Source organism: Vipera ursinii (genome assembly GCF_947247035.1).
Source record: "Vipera ursinii genome assembly, chromosome: Z".
Taxonomy (NCBI): domain Eukaryota; kingdom Metazoa; phylum Chordata; class Lepidosauria; order Squamata; family Viperidae; genus Vipera; species Vipera ursinii.
In genome coordinates this window covers 57,629,380-57,647,123 of record NC_139517.1, presented here as the reverse complement: position 1 = coordinate 57,647,123, position 17,744 = coordinate 57,629,380, and positions in this window count along the sequence as shown.

The window sequence follows — 17,744 nt, the reverse complement described above, 5'->3', positions numbered from 1 at the left end:
AAAATTTCGGCAAGACATTCATTTTCACTGCTGCAATTCTTCCCAATAAAGATAATTGTAGTTTTTTCCAGCTATCCAATTCTTTTTGAACTTTTCCCCATAACTTTTCATAATTATTTTTATATAGCTTTACATTTGAGGGTGACAAATATATCCCCAAATATTTAACCCTTTTAACAATTTCAAATCCCGTTAGCTCTTCTAAAACAGCCTTTTGTGATACTGTCATATTCTTAGACAACATTTTAGTTTTTTGTATGTTAACCTTGAATCCAGAAACTTTCCCATATTGCATTATTATCTCCATCAGTTCTACAACTGAATCTTCAGGCTGAGTCACCGTAACAACCAGATCATCTGCAAACACCCTCAGTCTGTAATCCTGATCTCTTATTTGAATTCCCCTGTTTTTTTCCAAATCCTGTATTTTAGTCAATAATATCTCCAATGTTAAAAGAAATAGTAAAGGTGACAATGGGCACCCCTGCCTTGTGCCCTTTTCAATGTTACATACTTCCGTCAAACTATTATTAACTATTTTTTTATTGAAAAGTTTTAACATACATTTTATCTTTAACAATCCCCCTCCCCCTCCCCTACCCATCCCTCCCTCCCCCTCCCCCCCTCCCCCCCGACTTCCCAGAGCTAAGTACAAGGTATCAAAACAAAAAAACAATCATGAACATCCATATGCTAACAACCATAAACTCTAAAATCTATCACTCTCTAGCTCATATAGGATAACTACAAGCACTATTAATATTAAATATAAAAAAAGAAAAAAGAAAAAAGAAAGGAAGACTTATTCAAATGCTACATGAAACTTTTTAGTCCCATATTTGTTCTGGATATACTCAATCCATTTTTTCCACTCCATAATATGATGTTCTTGCGAGTGATCTTTCAAATAAGCTGAAATCTTTGCCATCTCTGCCAGGTCAGAAACCTTTAAAGTCCATTCTTCTATAGTCGGCAGTTCCTCCTTCTTCCAATACTGACCTATTAAGAGTCTTGCTGCCGTAATTAAATTCAACATCAGCTTAGTGTCCACAACCATAACATCTGTAATTATACCCAACAAAAAAAGTTGCGGACAAAACTTTATCCTTTGCTTGAAAATCTTCTGCATGTTCCACCAGATTTTTATCCAAAAGACCTTAACCTTTTTACAAGTCCACCATATGTGAAAATATGTTGCATCTTCATCACCACACCTCCAGCATTTGGGCTGATAATTCGGATACATACTTGCAAGCTTTTTAGGATCTAAATGCCATCTATAAAACATTTTATAAAAGTTCTCTCTTAAGTTTTGAGCTCGTGTAAATTTTACGTTCCTCACCCAAATCTTTTCCCACGTGTCCATTGTAATAACTTCTTGGATGTTTTGGGCCCATTTTATCATACAATCTTTAACAAGTTCTGTTTCTGAGTCAATTTCTATCAATGCAAGATATATCCGTTTGATATGTGCTGGACCCTGATTTCTAATTTGCTTTATCAGATTTTCATCAGTCATTGTAAAACCAGTTTTCTGATCTTCTTTCCACCTGGCCCGTAGCTGAACATATTGAAACCAAGTTTGAACAATCTTCTCATCTCGCAAGAGGCTGTACGGTTTCAGACACCAGACATTTCTTTCCAAACTTAAAATCTCCTTATACATAGTCACATCATGTTTAAAACCAACATTTATATTTTCTATTGCATGTTTTGTGATTGCCCACAATGGTATCTTACAATCTAACTTATGTCTATACTTCTTCCAAACTCTCAACAATGCCTGTCTTAAAATATGCACTTTAAACACATTATCTACCTTCCTATCATACAACAAATATGCATGCCAGCCAAATAACAAGTCGTGGCCCTCAAGATTTAATAATCTCTCTTGTGTCAAATTAATCCAATCACTTATTCCTGCTAATGCAGCAGCTTCATAATATAATTTAAGATTGGGCATTTTAAGACCACCTCTTTCACAAGTATCCTGCATAATCTTAAGTTTAACTCATGGCCTTTTCCCTGCCCAAACAAATTTATTGATACCTCGCTGCCATTCCTCCAGATTAGAATCTTTCTTAAGAACCGGTATCATTTGAAATAAGAATAAAAATTTAGGCAGGACATTCATTTTCACTGCTGTGATTCGGCCCAACAAAGACAATTGCAATTTTTCCCAGCTCTCCATTTCTTTTTGAATTTTTCCCCATAATCTTGCATAGTTATTTTTATATAACTTTGTATTAGAGGGTGACAAAAACACCCCCAAGTATTTGACCCTCCTGACAATCTCAAATCCAGTTAGTCCTTCTAAAAGAGCCTTTTGCGATACTGTCATATTTTTGGCCAGAATTTTAGTTTTTTGTGCATTAACTTTAAATCCAGAAACCTTCCCATATTGCATTATTATCTCCATCAGGTCCACAACAGAGTAATCCGGCTGGGTCACCGTAACAACCAGATCATCTGCGAACGCTCTCAATCTATAATTCTGATCTCTAATTTGTATACCCTTAATTCTTTCCGAATTCCGTATTTTTACCAATAATATCTCCAATGTTAACACAAATAACAAAGGCGATAACGGACACCCTTGCCTTGTGCCCTTCTCAATATTACAAACTTCAGTCAAACTATTGTTAACTATTATTCGGGCAGTTTGTTTTTGATATAATGCCCTAATTGGTTGCAGAAATTTATCCCCAAAATTCATTTTATCTAAAACTTTCATCAAAAATTGCCAATTCAATTGATCAAAAGCTTTTTCAGCATCTAAAAAAATTAGCGCCGCAGGGATTTAATTTAATTTAATTTAATTTATTAATATTTCTATACCGCCCTTCTCCCGAAGGACTCAGGGCGGTGTACAGGGCACGAATAAAACACAGAAATTTACAAAAACTAAAAGATAATTAAATACATGCCCGATTAAAAATACAGTTGATACATGGTAAAAAACCCCAATAATAATAGTAAATCTGGTTGTTCCATTCCAAAAACTCTAACACATCAACTATATGCCTCACATTATTTTTCATTTGCCTACCACAAATAAACCCAGTTTGATCCCCATGAATCACATGTTGCAGAATCCTCATCAGTCTATTAGCCAACACCTTAGCAAATATCTTATAGTCTGTATTTAAAAGTGATATCGGTCTACAATTTTTTACTTGAGTAGCATCTTGATCTTCCTTCGGAATCAAAGAGATAAAAGCAGTTCTCCAAGACGGAGGCACCTTTCCCCCTCTCTGAATTATCTGGAACAGTTCCTTTAATGGCTTTATCAACTCCATTTGTAAATTTTTGTAGTAAACCGCAGTCAGACCATCCGTACCTGGTGCTTTATCCAACTTCAATTCCTTAATTGCTGTAAGGATTTCTTCTTCTGTTATCAATTGGTTAATCTCCTCTTTTTGTATCTGCGTAAGAACCGGGATGCTAGCATTCTCCAAATATACATCAATATCTTTTTCATTAATCTTCTCCTTAGCATATAATTTAGAATAAAAGTCCAGAAAGGCTTCCTTAATAAGATCCTGTTGAAACACAACCTTTCCTTTATGTTCAATTTTATCTATATTAGAAGCCCTTTGCTTTTTCCTTAGTCTATAAGCTAGCCATCTACCTGGCTTGTTAGCATTGCAAAAAGTATTATGCCTAGCAAACCGCAAATTGGTTGCCACTTGGTCAGCCATTAATTTATCAAATTGTCCTCTTAATAGCTTAATAACCTCCTTAGTCTTCACATCCAATGGGTTCAAAATCAAGGCCTTTTCTTTTTCCCTAATTTCGTTCTCCAATTCTTTCCTTCTAGCTTCCAAAGTACGTCTGTGTTTATTATTCATATATATCAACACCCCTCTCATATAGGCCTTGCTAGCATCCCAAACCATATCCATAGAAGTATCCTTATTCATATTAATTTCAAAAAAATCCTTCATCCGCTGTTTACATTCTTCCACATTTCTCTGGTTTCTAAACAAATTCTCATTTACGCGCCACGAGCGCCTGTCTCTATTGTCCTTATTGATCTCTAACCAAACTGGGCTATGGTCAGAAATAGCTCTTGAACAGATCTTTACCTTCTTAATCCTAGAAAAAAAGTCATTAGTCAGCAAAATAAAATCAATCCTGGAAAAAGATTGATGTCTATCAGAAAAAAAAGTATAATCCTTTTCATGCAGGTGTGTGTCACGCCAAATATCTCGCAATTCCAAATCGTCCTTCATTTCAAAAAAAGATTTAGGCAATCTGGCATGACTCGGAGCACGCTTAAAAGAACCAGCCTTATCCATCTGTACATCCAAAACACCATTCCAGTCCCCCATAAAAATAAATGATTTGTAATCCAATTGAGTAAGCTTTGTATGAAGTGAACTAAAAAAATCAGCTTGTTGTTGATTAGGAGCATACAGTCCAACTAAAAGCGTTTTTTTGCCTTCTAGCAACAAATCTATCATAACATATCTTCCATGCTTATCTGCTTCAATTAATTCCGCTGTTAAAGCACTTTTAACATAAACAACCACTCCATTTTTCTTATTCATCGCAGAGGCAACAAATTGCGTGCCCAACCTTGAGTTCGATAAATACTTTTGGTCCATAACCCTAATATGCGTTTCTTGCAAACATATAACATCAATCTTGAATTGTTTTAAATATTGAAAAACTTTCTTTCTCTTCTGTGGTGAATTTAGTCCATTAACATTCCAGGTTAGAAATTTAGTCGCCATGCGTGGCATCCCGAAGCTGTTGGAGCACATCTTTAATAGCCCCTCTGTCTCCTTTGGGCCGCGCTCCTCCCACTGCTTCACTGTAAGTACGCTTTGGAAGTTCCATAACCTTCTGTTGGTCTTGCTCTTTTATTTGTTTTGCTCGTTTTAAAGCGGCACGCGTCACCCTCTGCTCTCCAACAACAGCCGACGAGGCTATAATTTGATCCCCTCCAGTTCCATTCTCCTCTGTCTGTCCACCTTCGGCCTCATGAGGTTTCCCTTCTCCAAATCCCTTTGCAGCTTCCAGAAGTGATAATGGGGTCACTTTTAAAACATTATTGTAGAAATCATGCGCCTGTGTCACAGTAACCAGACGATATCTTTTACCTTCATGCATTGCCACCAATCCGACAGGAATCTCCCATCTAAACTTTATTTCACTTTGCTTAAGTTCCTGCACGAGAAATGCAAAATCCTTCCTTCTCCTTAAAATTTTTGGAGGAATTTCTTTTAAAACCAAAACTTCTTGGTCAGCAACCACAACTTTAGTATCATAAGCGGCTTGAATAACTTCATCTCTAGTTTCTCTCTTTATAAAATAAACCACCACATCTCTAGGTAGCTTTCTCTGCCTAGCAATCCATGAATTTACACGAAAAACTTTATCCATGCATCCCTTTATTTCAGATGCTGGCTGACCCAATACTGCTTCCAAAGCCTCAGAAATCAGCTGCTTTAGGTCTTCTTTAGGATTCTCTTTTAAGCCCCTGATTCTAATAGCATGCTGCATCTGATGATACTGGACAAGACTCAATTCTCCGTCCATTTTATCCCTTAAATCTTCATTCTCCAGTACCTTTACTTCTAGTATAGCATTCTTTTGACTCAGATCCTCCACTTTTTCGTCCAAACATTGCACACATTCAGCCACGCTTTCCACTGTAGACAAAATGTCTACCCTCATTGCACTAAACTTCTCTTCCATCTTAAAATAATGGTATTTTAAACTTCTCTTCTATCCTCTCCTCCAGTTTCTCCTCCACCTTTGCCATCTTATCACCCAGCATTTCTGATATTACCTGGGATTGTTTTTCAAAGGCATCTTGTAAATCCTTCGACGTCAATGCAGCAGGAGGAAGCAAAGCTTGCAACGATGTCTGTTGCACCGGGGAAGTTCCCGCACTCCGAAGGGTTTTTGAGGGAGGTTTAGCCGCCATCTTTTCACTTTCACTTGTTGCGCACTTTCACTTTAAGTTTATAAAGTCCATTAAGCTAGAGAGTAAAAATAAAAGTCCTCTTCACCTTGACCTCCTGTACCGCTCTGCCTGCTCCTTTTTATTCCAAGGTCTTTCCTTCTGGCAGGGGTGGTCACAAACGCCTGGCTCTGCTCCAAAAATCCCAGAGCAGAGACGCTAAACAGCTGGGAGCAACCCAGTCTAGGGGGAGTTCAATCCTTCAGCCGCCCAAGCTTTAAGCTCAGGCAGCCCCGGAGAACTCAACCCCTACCTGGGGCCTCATCCCCTCCTCTTCTCCCGAGGAGGGGGCTTCAAATCCACCCGAACAGCTGATCGGCGCTGTTTCGGGTGAAAACAACTCAGCTGAGCAGCGGGCAGCCCGAAACGGCTGTCTTCGGCGCCACGCCGCCACCGGAAGTCAAACTATTATTAACTATTATACGGGCTGTTTGCTTTTGATATAGTGCCCTAATTGGTTGTAAAAATTTATCCCCAAAATTCATTTTATCTAATACTTTCAACAAAAATTGCCAATCCAATTGATCAAAGGCTTTTTCAGCATCCAAAAAGATCAACGCTGCAGGGATCTGATTGTTTCTTTCCAGAAATTCCAACAAATCAACTATATGCCTCACATTGTTCTTCATTTGTCTGCCACTTATAAACCCAGTTTGGTCACCATGAATTACTTGTTGCAATACCCTCATTAATCTGTTAGCTAAAACCTTAGCAAATATCTTGTAGTCCGTATTCAAAAGTGATATTGGTCTATAATTTTTTGCTTGGGTGACATCCTGATCTTCCTTCGGAATCAAAGAAATAAAAGCAGTTTTCCAGGATGGGGGCACCCCTCCTCCCATTTGAATTGTCTGAAACAATTCCCTTAATGGCTTTACCATCTCTAACTGTAAATTTTTATAATACACAGCAGTCAATCCATCCGTACCTGGCGCCTTCAATTGTTTAATTGCTGGAAAAAATTTCTTCCTCAGTTATCAATTGATTCATCTCTTCCTTTTGTTCTTGTGTAAGAACAGGAATATTAGCATTCATCAAATATACATCAATATCTGCCTCACTAATCTTATCTCTAGCATATAACGTAGAGTAAAAATCAACAAAAGTCTTCTTAATAAGACTCTGCTGGTACACTACCTTACCCTTATGTTCTATTCTATCTATATTAGAAGCCCTTTGTTTGTTCTTTAACAAATAAGCTAACCATCTACCTGGTTTATTGGCATTGCAAAAAGTATTACGTCTAGCATACCGTAAGTGAGTTGCCACTTGATCAGCCATCAACTTGTCGAACTGTCCCCTTAATAAATTAATTACCTCTTTAATCTTCCCATCCGATGGATTCAAAATTAAGGCCTTTTCTTTTTCCCTAATTTCATTCTCTAATTCCTTCCTCCTGAATTCCAGATTGCATCTATATTTGTTATTCAAATATATTAATACACCTCTCATATAAGCTTTACTAGCATCCCAGACCATTTCAATAGAAGTACCCTTATGCATATTAATTTTAAAAAAATCCTTCATCTGTTTTGTACATAATTCCACATTTTCCTGATTTCTAAACAGGTTCTCATTTAGACGCCAGGAGCGCCTATCTCTATTATCCTTGTCTATCTCTAACCAGACTGGACTATGATCAGACATAGTTCTTGGACAAATCTTAATCTTCTTAATCCTGGAAAAGAAATCATTAGTAGTTAGTATAAAATCAATCCTAGAAAAAGATTGATGTCTATCGGAAAAAAAGTATAGTCCTTTTCTTGCAGATTCCTTTCTCTCCAAATATCTCGTAGTTCCAAATCATCCTTCATTTCAAAAAAGGATTTAGGAAGTTTAGCATGACTTGGAACACTTTTAAAAAACCCACTCTTGTCCATTTGTACATCCAAAACACCGTTCCAGTCTCCCATAAAAATAAAAGATTTATAATCCCACTGAGTAATCTTGCTGTGTAGTAAACTATAAAAATCTGCTTGTTGTTGATTAGGAGCATATAATCCAACCAGAAGTGTTTTCTTGCCTTCTATTAACAGTTCAATTATAACATATCTTCCTTGTTTATCTGCTTCAATTAACTCCGCTGTCAAGGTATTCTTAACATAAACAACCACTCCATTTTTCTTATCCGTTGCAGAGGCAATAAATTGTGTACCCAGTCTTGAATTTAATAAGTACTTTTGATCCGTAACTCTAATATGTGTTTCTTGTAAACAAATAACATCATTCTTAAATTGTTTTAAATATTGAAAAACTTTCTTTCTCTTCTGTGGTGAATTTAAACCATTAACATTCCAGGTTAGAAACTTTGTCGCCATCCTTCATGACCCAAAGCTTTTGGAGCGCTTCTTCCAGAATCACCTGCACTTTCTTAGGTCGCGCTCCTCCCACAGCTTCACTATAAGTAAGTTTTGGAGGTGCCATCATGACTTTCTGCTGGTCTTGTTCTTGCTCTTGTCTCATTCGTCTCGAAGCAGCACGCGTCATCCTCTGGTCTCTGGCCTCCTCCGATGATACTGAAATTTGATCCACTCCTGTAGCTTTCTCATCTATCTGCGTTGTTCCTTCAGCACCTTGTAAATTCTCACTGCGTAGTTGAGGCTCTCCCTCACCATTCTTCTTTGTAGATTCCAAAAGTGGTATGGGGTCTGCTTTTAAAACATAATTATAAAAATCACATGCCTGCAACACTGTAGTAAGACGATGTCTCATGCCTTCATGCATCACCACCATACCCACTGGTATCTCCCATCTGAACTTAATATCACGTTGTCTTAATTCTTGTGCCAAAAATGCAAATTCCTTCCTTCTCCTTAGGATTCTTGGAGGGATCTCTTTTAAAATCAAGACTTCTTGCTCAGCAATTGCAAATTTAATATTGTAAGAGGCTTGAATAACCTCATTTCTAATTGCTCTCTTTGTAAAATAAACCACCACATCTCTGGGTAGTTTCCTTTGTCTTGCAATCCATGAATTAACACAGAAAATTTTGTCTATATCTTCCATAATTGCAACTGCTGGTCGCCCCAGCACCCCTTCCAAAGCCTCAGAAACTATTTTCTTCAAATTTTCTTTAGGATCCTCTTTTAAGCCTCTGATTCTCACAGCAAACTCCATCTCATGGTACTGTACCAAGGTCAAATCACTATCAATTTTCTCCACCACATTTTCAGTCTCTGTCATTTTTGCATTTAATCTAATATTATTTTGGCTGAGATCTTCCACTCTCTCGTCCAAGCGCTCAATACATATAGCCATGCCTTGAAATGCAAGTAAGATGTCTGCCCTTATTTCTGTTAACTTCTCATCCAGAAGCTCTGTGAGTTTTTCATCCATAATCTCAGCTAATTGTTGCGATTGCTTTTCAATAGCCTCTTGCAACACATTCTGCAGGTCTTTAACTGTAAAAGTTGGTGCAGGTGTGGGTGCAGGGGGAGGGGGCAATAAATCTTGTAATGAAGACTGCTGCACTGGAGAAGCCCCCGCACTTCTAAGAACTTTAGAGGATTTGGCAGCCATTTTCACCCACTATTGCCTGCTACGCACTTTCACTTTCAAACTCCACAAAGTCCATTGAGTTAAAGATCATAAATTCACTTTCACCTGGATCTCCTGTATCGCTCTGCCTGCATCCAGGTTCTCAAAGGTTCTCTCTTGCTGGCAGGGATGGTTGCTGATGCCCTGCTATGCTCCAAAAAACCCAGAGCAGAGGCACCCCGCAGTCCGGAGCAAAGTCAGGCTTCAGGGGGGCTCAATCCTTCAGCCACCAAAACATTTAGCTCTGGCGGCCCCGGAGAGCTCTACCCTTACCTGGGCGCTCACCCCCTCCTTTTCTCCTGAGGAGAGGGCTTCCGAGCCGCCAAAACAGCTGATTGGCGTTGTTTTCAGTGGCTCTACGGAGCCGGTGGGGCTGACAGTCAGAATGGCTGCCTGCGGCGACGCCTTTCCACCCGGAAGTCCTATTTTGCCTATTCTTGTTTCTTTCACTGTTCTTAGCAGCATGTGAGCCAATGAACTGTTCATACATCCTTCATTAGCACCCGCTCTACCAGTGAAATCTTCCATTACATACTGTGTACTGTTAGTTTCTGCTTTCTCTATCTCCTCAAATAGTTCATTGAAGAAATCATCCTATTTTTCTTCTGTGTGTGTATGATTACATGGGGCATACAACTGTGTATATGGTTCAATTTGCTCTCCTCTTTAAAGTATTATTATGTCCAAATAGTTGATGTCTAGTATGCATTTTGCAGACATGCATTTTGTTATGACTAGATGTACCAAGATGTCCACTCCATTCTTTGCTGTGTCCCCTCTTGAGTAGATAAATGTATTCTTTATTAATTTTCTTACTATCATGTCCTTTGCATCTTATATTGGCTAGTCCTATTATCTCAATCCCTCTTCTTTCCATTATTTCCATTATTTCTTCTTTTTTATTTCCCAAGTCAGTTGGTTGTATTCAGAATTCCTGTTTTATACTTCACTGTCCTATCACTTGAGCCTTTGACATTGTTACAATCGTTTCTTATTGGATCAGTTCATTTGTATCTCATATAGCTAGATATTATCCATTGTCAGCTTCTTAGATGTGTCGCAATTTCACTAGAGCAACTTTGTTGTTGTTAGTTGTGAAGTCGTGTCCGACCCATCGTGACCCCATGGGCAATGTTCCTCCAGGCCTTCCTGTCCTCTATCATCTTCTGGAGTCCATTTAGGCTCATGCCTACTGCTTCAGTGACTCCATCCAGCCACCCCATTCTCTGTCATCCCCTTCTTCTCTTGCCCTCAATCGTTCCCAGCAATAGGCTCTTCTCCAGTAAGTCCTTCCTTCTCATTAGGTGGCCAAAGTATTTGAGTTTCAACTTCAGTATCTGGCCTTCTAAAGAGCAGTCAGAGTTGATCTCCTCTAGGACTGACCACCTTGCAGTCCAAGGGACTCGCAGGAGTCTTCTCCAGCACCATAGTTCAAAGGCCTCAATTCTTTGGCGCTCAGACTTTCTTATGGTCCAACTTTCACAGCCATACATTGCAACTGGGAAGACCATAGCCTTGACTATATGCACTTTTGTTGGCAGGGTAATGTCTCTGCTTTTTAGTGTGCTGTCTAGATTTGTCATGGCTTTCCTCCCCAGGAGCAAGCATCTTTTAATTTCTTGTCTGCAGTCCCCATCTGCGGTGATCTTGGGACCCAGGAAAATAAAATCTGTCACTACCTCCATTTTTCCCCCACCTATTTTCCAGGAATTGAAAGGGGCAGATGCCATGATCTTGGTTTTCTTAATGTTAAGTTTCAAGAGCCCCTTTAGCCAGGCTGTTTTCAGGGTGACTTAGGTGTGGACATTGCTCTATAGTAGCTGTGATCCCATGTAGTGCAGGGCTTTTCAACCTTTTCACCGATTGTACCACTTTTAGGATATGGCAATATTCAAGTACCTCCAGTCACCTAGTAAGGTGTCAAAAACTTGGGTGACCAAAAAAAGGGTGTGTGATAAAGTACAGGTAGTCCTCAACTTACAACAGTTCACTTACTGACAGGCAAAGTCAATGGCTGGAGGGCGAGGCCAGGTCAACAGTTGGGAGGCGCCTGTGGAGAGGGGCAAGGGGCTGTGGGGGGACCCAGGGGTCTCCAGTGGAGAGGGGTAGGCCTGGGGTTGGCACCAGGGCATGATCCACTGGGAAGAACCTTGCATCTGGACCCTGAAGCTCAACCCAGTTCCCCAAGGGAGCATCTGGCTGCACTTACCTCCTCCTTGAGGCTGCTGCTGCTGTGCTCACTCTTCTTGTCCAGGTTGCTCATGGTGGAGGCAGGAGGGCAAAGTGCATGGGTCAGAGGGAGGCCCACTCCCTCTCCATGCGAGGAGACCCAGTTTTGTAACCAAAGCATTCTTCATGATAGTATGGGAGACCACCAGGATAGGCCAGGAGGAAGGGGTAAGGGGATGACAAAAGGGCAGAAAGGCTGCTTGTGGCCAAGTGCTAAGGCAGCACTTCTCTGAGAGCTTCCCTCCCTCTCATTCCAATATATTTCCTTCCTTCCTTCCTTCCTTCCTTCCTTCCTTCCTTCCTTCCTTCCTTCCTTCCTTCCCCTCCCTCCCTCCTTCCTTTCATCTCTCCCTCCCTCCCTTCCCCTCCCTCCTGTTGTGATTCAGCATCAGCCTGTGGTTTCGGCAGCTGAGTCGGACATTTCTGAAGAGGAGGAGGAGGCGGCGTTTGGAGAGCCTTTGGTGTCAGAGAAAGGTTCTGATCACCGCAGAACTCTCAGCCAGGCCCTCCTTCCTTCTTTCCTTTTCTTTTTTCCCTCCCTCCCTCCTTCCCTGATTCTTTCCTTCCCTGACTCCTTCCTCTCTCCCTTCCTCCCTCCCTTTCTTGCCTGCTTTTTTTTAAGCTGACAGAAGCTCCAGGCTGAGGTGGCAACAGGCAGGCAGCGATGGGCAGAGGCTTCCCATTTTCACCCCTCTCCCCTGTCGTTGCCTCTGTGTGGCTCTCAGCTCACCTCTCCCAGACCTGTGCATGTGTTTGTTTGTGTATGTGTGTGTGCGTGCATGCGGGGGGTCTCAACCTTTGCAGACCCATGCCCTCAACAGAGACCTTCTGTAATGGGAGGCTTCAAACTAATGAAAGCTGTTTTTTTGGAGTACTTGTTTTTTTCTCAACATGGCACCATTTGCATCGTCCCTTGCCCCCCTCAGCTCCTGCCTTTCTACCCCAGTGGATGGCTGCAAGAAGCTCCCATCACAGCTTCTCTTATCTCTCCCATTCTTTTCCTCCCCAATGTCACAGCGTGGGGCTGCAAGAGGTGAGACTCCCACACACACACACATGCACACGCATACAGAAACACTCACACAAACATGTGCACAAGTGTGGGAGAGGTGAGCTGAGAGTCACACAGAGGCTCTTCAGGAGCAGAGGCAACAGGTGGAGGGGTCAAAATTGGAAGCCTCCTGCCCAGAGACTTGGGCAACTTAAAAAAATAAACCTGTGAAATATTGGAGCGTGGCCCCCAGGGACACTCAGGCCCTGCACACTAGCTCACCACCTCCTGTACGCATGCCCAGGGGGTGAGGCAGCCTGTCGCTGGTCTCAGGGCTGCCCCATGGATCTAAGGCTGAGCATGTTCTGGCTTTGATGGTAGCTATGAGGTTGTAAATCAGCACCTGGTTGGCCTGGGGTGGCCTCTTTTCTTTTTGAGCAGTCAGCAGGAACACAGAGTGCTCACCATCTCCTGAGTGCATACTCAGGGCTGGGGTGGGGACAACCCTTCACTGGCCATTTCCCACCAAAACCTCCTCTTTTTACATCATTTCTTCTCTCCCCACTCCTTTTCCCTGCACCTTCAGCTACATGTTGCTTTTGGGAGTGCCAATCAGCAGGAGTCTGACTTTGATCCTGGGGCTTCTGTTGAGCCCCAACAGCCCTGTAGCTCCAGCTGTCTCTCCCTCAGGTTTGTGCACTGCTGCTGCCACTTCAGCTCATTTGTTTCCCCCCCTACCACTTCTCTAGGACCCCCTAGTAAGTGGCCAAATCATCCCACTGACAATCCCTATTGAACAGATAGTCCAATCCTTAGGATGTAAAGCCAGCCTAATGGGCCTTCTGGACTTGGAGTGCACCAGGTGCTTGGTCAACCCTGCCCTAGTGAAGAAGTTAGGAGTGAGACTTAGACAGCTCAAAGTACTTGTGGCATTCTGCCAGTCAGATGACTCCATGGTGGGGAGGATCTCAGCAAAATTTATCACTGAGCTGATAGAGATGTGGATGGGGGTGCACGCAGAGTGTGGTTCCAGGCATGGAATGATATATGATGCTGGGATTAGCATGACTATGGAAATGAAACCCCTATGTGAACTGGAGGAGGGGCTGTGCAAAATCTGGTAGGCTGAGGTTCAAATGAAGTCAGAAAATTTTTAGTGACCCCAAAGCTGAGGTAGAAGGTGGGGGCTGCAATGCAAGAATTGAAGAAATCCATTCTCCAAATTCTGTTGGAGTACTGGGACTTTCTCGTGTTTAGCAAGAAAGATTCAGATGAACTCCCACTTATTGGCTATTGGACTGCTCCATAGAGATCCTGTTGGGGACAAAGCTTGTTGTTGTTGTTAGTTGCGAAGTCATGTCCGACCCATCGCAACCCTATGGACAACGTTCCTCCAGGCCTTCCTGTCCTCTACCATCTTCTGGAGTCCATTTAAGCTCACGCCTACTGCTTCAGTGACTCCATCCAGCCACCTCATTCTCTGTCATCCCCTTCTTCTATTGCCCTCAATCTTTCCCAGCATTAGGCTCTTCTCCAGTGAGTCCTTCCTTCTCATTAGGTGGCCAAAGTATTTGAATTTTAGCTTCAGGATCTGGCCTTCTAAAGAGCAGTCAGGGTTGATATCCTCTAGGACTGACCGGTTTGATCGCCTTGCAGTCCAAGGGACTCACAGGAGTCTTCTCCAGCACCATAGTTCAAAGGCTTCAATTCTTTGGCACTCAGCCTTTCTTATGGTCCAACTTTCACTGCCATACATTGCAACTGGGAAGACCATAGTCTTGACTATACGCACTTTTGTTGACAGGGTGATGTCTCTGCTTTTTAGTGTGCCGTCTAGATTTGCCATTGCTTTCCTCCCGAGGAGCAAGCGTCTTTTAATTTCTTGGCTACAGTCCCCATCTGCAGTGATCTTGGAGCCCAGGAAAATAAAATCTGTCACTACCTCCATTTCTTCCCCATCTATTTGCCAGGAATTGAGAGGGCCAGATGCCATGATCTTGGTTTTCTTAATGTTTAGTTTCAACCCAACTTTTGCACTCTCCTTCTTCACTCGCAACAAGAGGCTCTTTAGTTCTTCTTCACTTTCTGACATTAGAGTGGTATCATCTGCATATCTTAGGTTGTTGATGTTTCTTCCGGCAATCTTAATTCCAACTTTTGATTCATCTAGCCCTGCCTTTCTCATGATGTGCTCTGCATATAAGTTAAATAGGCAAGGCAACAGTATACAGCCTTGCCGGACTCCTTTCCCAATTTTGAACCAATCAGTGGTTCCGTGTACAGTTCTCACTGTTGTTTCTTGGTCCGCATATAGGTTTCTCAAGAGACAAATAAGATGGTCTTGTACTCCCATCTCTTTAAAAACTTGCCACAGTTTGTTATGATCCACACAGTCAAAGGCTTTAGCATAGTCAATGAAGCAGAAGTAGATGTTTTTCTGGAACTCTCTAGCTTTCTTCATGATCCAGCGTATGTTAGCAATTTGATCTCTAGTTCCTCTGCCTCTTTGAAATCCTGCTTGTACTTCTGGTAGTTCTCGATCCACATACTGCTGGAGTTTAGCTTGTAGAATTTTAAGCATAACTTTACTAGCATGTGAAATGAGTGCAATGGTGCAATAGTTTGAACATTCTTTGGCACTGCCTTTCTTTGGAATTGGAATGTAAACTGATCTTTTCCAATCCTGTGGCCACTGTTGAGTTTTCCAAATTTGCTGGCAAATTGAGTGTAGCACTTTTACTGCATCGTCTTTTAAGATTTTGAATAGCTCAGCTGGAATACTGTCACCTCCACTAGCTTTGTTGTTGCTCAGCTTTTCTAAGGCCCACTTCACTTCACATTCTAGGATGTCTGGCTCGAGGTCAGTGACCACCTCATTGTGATTATCAGGGACATTAAGCTCATTCTTGTATAGTTCTTCTGTGTAATTTTGCCACCTCTTCTTAATCTCTTCTGCCTCTGTTAGGTCCCTGCCATTTTGGTCCTTTATCATGCCCATTTTTGCATGAAACGTTCCTTTCATCTCTCCAATTTTCTTGAAAAGATCTCTGATCCTCCCTATTCTATTGTTTTCTTCTATTTCTTTGCACTGTTCATTTAAGAAGGCATTCTTATCTCTTCTAGCTATTCTCTGGAATTCTGCATTCAACTGGGTGTATCTTTCTTTTTCTCCCTTGCCTTTCACTTCCCTCCTTTCCTCAGCTATTTGCAAAGCTTCCTCAGACAGCCATTTTGCTTTCTTGCATTTCTTTTTCTTTGGGATGATTTTGGTTGCTACCTGTTGTACAATGTTGCGAACCTCTGTCCATAGTTCTTCAGGCACTCTGTATATCAGATCTAATTCCTTAAATCTATTTGTCACCTCTACTGTATATTGAACAGGGATATGATTTAATTCATACCTGACTGGCCTAGTGCTTTTCCCTACTTTCTTTAATTTAAGCCTAAACTTTGCAACAAGAAGCTCATGGTCTGAGCCACAGTCAGCTCCTGGTCTTGTTTTTACTGACTGTATAGAGCTTCTCCATCTTTGGCTGCAGAGCATATAGTCAATCTGATTTCTGTGTTGACCGTCTGGTGATGTCCATGTGTAGAACCGTCTCTTGGGTTGTTGGAAAAGAGTGTTTGCTATGACCATCGTATTCTCTTGACAAAATTTTATCAGCCTGTGCCCTGCTCCATTTTGTACTCCAAGGCCAAACTTGCCTGTTATTCCAGTTATCTTTTGGCTTCCTACTTCAGCATTCCAATCCCCCATGATGATAAGGACATCATTTTTTGGTGTTAGTTCTATAAGGTGCTGTAGAGCTTCATAGAACTGGTCAATTTCATCCTCTACCCAAAGCTACCCAAACCCAAATTGTACACCATGAGCTCTAGGGAGTTGAAGGAGCTATGGCTTTTTATAGAAAAAAAATCTGAAGCAGGGGTTTATTTTCCCAGCATGACCCAGAGTGGTCACCCCAGTACTGTTCCAGGAGAAAAAGATAGGTCCCTGCATCTATGCATGGATTATAATGGGCTAAATGCTCTGTGCATGGAAAATGTTTACCCACTATCACTAATTGAAGACATGTTAGCCCGTTTGGTCAAAGGGAAGATTTTTACTAAATTGGACTTTGAGGAAGCCTATTACTGAGTTTGGATCAAAGAAGGAAATGAGTGGAAGACAGCTTTTAACTGCCCTTTATTTTATTTTATTTATTAAACTTATATACCGCCCTTCTCCCGTAGGACCCAGGGCGATTCACAAGGCAATTAAAACAACATTACAATACAAAAATTAATAACAATTAAAATAAATTTTCCTTAATTAAAATCTAAAACCCCTATAACTGATTAAAAACCCAATTACAATAAGTTAAAACATTAAAAAATCCTCAGTCCTGGCTGGAAAGCTCAAAGAGCCAGGTCTTCAGGTCCCGGCAAAACGAACGAAAATCAGGGGCAGTCCTAAGCTCTACGGGTAACTGGTTCCAGAGGGCAGGCGCGCCCACAGAGAAGTCCCTCCCCCTGGGTGTTGCCCACCGGCAATCCTTTGCCGGCGGCACTCTGAGAAGGCCCTCCCTGTGGGAGCACACAGGACGAAGGAAACTTGATGCCGGCAGCAGGTGTTCCCTCAGATATCCCGGACCCAAGCCATTTAGGGCTTTATAGGTCATCACCAGCACCTTGAATCTCAAAAACTTTAGGGTGTTTTCAATTCAGGGTCCTCCTCTTCAGACTACAGGGGGCCCCCACTGTCTTCATGCAGCTGATAAATGAGAGGCTGCATACAAAGACGTGTTGGTCTATCTGGATTACATACTGATTTATATTGAGACTATGGTGGAACATGTGAAGCTGATTAGAGCTTAAAAAACTCAAAACTGCTCAATTATATGCTAAACTCTCAAAATGTGAGTTCAACCAAATTAAATTGACTACTTGGGCTACCGCATCTCCTATGAGGGGAGACACATCATGTGACACCTTGCTAAGCACTGGTGGTACTTGAATATTGTCATGTCCTAA